The sequence below is a fragment of the Morone saxatilis genome, unplaced genomic scaffold (assembly GCF_004916995.1).
Source record: "Morone saxatilis isolate NCDOM2014 unplaced genomic scaffold, NCSU_SB_2.0 Contig3, whole genome shotgun sequence".
Classification (NCBI taxonomy): Eukaryota; Metazoa; Chordata; class Actinopteri; family Moronidae; genus Morone; species Morone saxatilis.
In genome coordinates this window covers 15,852,397-15,855,452 of record NW_023339873.1, presented here as the reverse complement: position 1 = coordinate 15,855,452, position 3,056 = coordinate 15,852,397, and positions in this window count along the sequence as shown.

Here is a 3,056-nt window from a genome sequence, read left to right as displayed (position 1 = left end):
TCACTATAATAAAGGCAATAAAAGGCCCCCAAAAATATACTTTAAAAAATAAATAAAACGTAGACTTTATGTTCAAATTCAGTTGAGCATTCAGATAATAAGGATTACTATGAATTCCGTCTTTATATTTTCACTTCACCAGCCCACAATAAGCTATACAATAAAATGAGGCTCTCTTTGAAATCGCAATTACTTTCTGAGGAAATTAATCATATAAAAGGCACAACGTGATAAGAACTGCTAACAGGTTATTACAGCGTGCCGTGTTCATCATGGCTAAAAACTTACCTTATAACATCAGGAGTGAACAAAGTGCATTCTGGAGCCAGATTTCACATTAAGGCAATTTAAAATATTCCAGACTGCCTAATTTAGGGGTCGGACTTCTGTGTAACTTAATTCGACAAGATTAATTATACAATTAAATCCAAACTTCTCTCAATTATGTAGAGAAATGCTGCCTGCCTGCTCGGGCTGACCCTTCACCTTTGCTGAGGCGAGGTACCTGATAAGCATAATTTCAACAGGAGCAGAAGAAATTGCTGCCTATTTTGTTGCCGTGCTCGACTCAGCATATTATAGTTGTTAATTGCTGGCAGACTTCGTAACTGTGCCCTTGACATGGAAAGGCAAAATGTTATGCCGTTCACTCGCACATTACTGAACGTGCAGGGGCTCTTTCCTGATTGACAGGACAATCCACTGAAACAAAAGACTTAATTGTGTGGCAATTGATTCTGTAATTACAATTGGCAGGCTTGCCACTTCAGTTGCATTGATTTATTATCTGTGACAAGCGAGTAACTAATGACATAATATGGTGTTAGCGTCGTAGTAGTCTATGTTGTTAGGAGGCTGACCTACTGTATCTTAGAAGGCCTACAGATCGGTTGACAGGCGGTTTAAGGGCAGAAATCCACCAGGTAATGTTCTGTCTTCTCTCAGTAAATTGTGTTCCCTGAGTGCCCTTTCATAGAATATTGTACCCTTTACAGCCACATTAAGAGGTCACTGACATCCAAAATGCAGGACCCCTACTAACCCTCAATCACGTTCTTTTCATATTTATGTCGAGGCTATGAGCTGAACCAGCAGGACTGAGTTACAAAGAGCAGGTGGGCTCATCCTCCTTGACAAGCAGCCATTATCAGCACAGTTCTTGGAGTGAGAGAGGAAAACCACCAGGGATGGGTGTAAAACCTATTTCAAAGACCTTCAAAATCCCAGTTTCTACCCTCGCTAGCTCTCGCTCTCTCTCTCTCTCAATCCCTCTCTGTCATCATTTTATTCGCCCTCTCTCTGCTCCTTTCAGAGGAGAGGGGGGAAAAAGGGGGGGGAATGGTCTACTTGACCTTAATCTGCCCAGTAGTGAGTTTCAGAGAGATGACATGCAACCTCGGAGGTAAAGGGCAATTGTTTCTTTTTCCCTCTTCTGAGAGCCAATTTACAGCCCCTGGGGACTTTTTTCTAAGCTGCGAACTATTTCAGGTTCTGCCACATTGTTTTTGATTCACTCAGCTGGAGGGGCTAAAAGAGCAAGCACCTTCGCTTTCCTTATTCTCACTCTTCCCCCAGCCCATTAAATTCCATTCTTACCCCCTGTAACATTTGCATTTCATGGGCTACTGTATGTGTTACCTATATTAGAAAATGTTTGCTGCTTGTTGCAATGGCTATTAGAACAGATTGGCAATAACATTAATCTCGTGCAAGCCTAACAACTTGAACAGACAATAAAACTCCAATAAGGAAATAAACCCCCCTGTCATTTTGTGCATACCCTGAGGTAATGGACTGTCTGTAGATTCTTCTGTGGATTGGCCACAACAGCTATTTGATTCAAAACTCTTTCCAGTTACATTACCCGTACCTGTGCTGATCATGGCTCATGAACCAAGTGTAATGTCCAAAGATTAGCTTGCAAGGTTTTCCACCTTTGGTTTAAGACAATCATTCTCTACTTCAAATTCAAGTGCCATGACTGATTAGCCAGTTTATAATTAATAACCTTCAAACAGAAAAAAAATCCATCAAAAACATGACCCATGATTGCTGGATTGTTAGTCGCTTCAATCAGAACCACCTTATTAGCTTGAACGAGCCCGACTTAAAGACCTTTTTCTTAAATAACAGCCATTCCTCAAAGTAAAAGTGATCTACTGTATCAAGCTATGCCAGCTAACCCACAATAGTATAACACAGAAGAAACTGCATCCATTTCTCTAGCTAGAAACAAAGAATTCATTTAGACTAGAATATTTAAATCTGTTTGTCAACAGACAAAACTGCAGCTAAGATTTTCTAATAGTCACAAAGCTCTGACAGATTTGCAAAGTGCTCATATAGAATAGTCAAGAAGTGATGCATATTTAACAATGTATAAAGGAAGAGAAATTAACCATGAGACAAGTCTTGCCGAGCCAATGTGAGCCATGAATTAATAATTCGGAGTGAAGTTATTAAGTTATTTGTTAACAGTAAATATTCTGTATGTGTCCCTGAGAGCATGACTTTTTAATAATTCGGAATTTTTAAACTTTAATGTTTTGCTCCATTCTGGAAATAATGGTGCTTAGCAGTAATTGATTCTTCCGGCGTAGAGTAATTATGATGGCTGTGTCGAAGTGAAGCCTGATCCAGTTGGCCCTGGGTGATAGGAGAGAGAGAGAGAGCAAGGGGAGAACAGAGAGATTTAAAGACAAGGCGGAAAGACATTGCGTAGACGCACATTTGGCTATATCTCTTGACAGATAGCCTGACTGAACTGGAGGCAGAATACAACACACTGGTGGGAATAGCCTCCAACCCTGGGCCATCCATCTTCTAATCCTCAGCTTTCAGGCCTATTCCCTCAAACGCCTCATGTCCACCAGTCCTGTTTATTTAGATGGTTTGAGACTGATAAACACCCTCCACATTTCTTTCCATCCTTGTTGTTCATATCCCTCTCTTTGCCACTCTTGCCATTCTTGCCCCTGAAAGTGTCTTGTTGCTAGCAGGTCACTATGCCAACGGCAGCAGAGTCGATCTCAGCAGGGTAGTATTTAATCCATCAG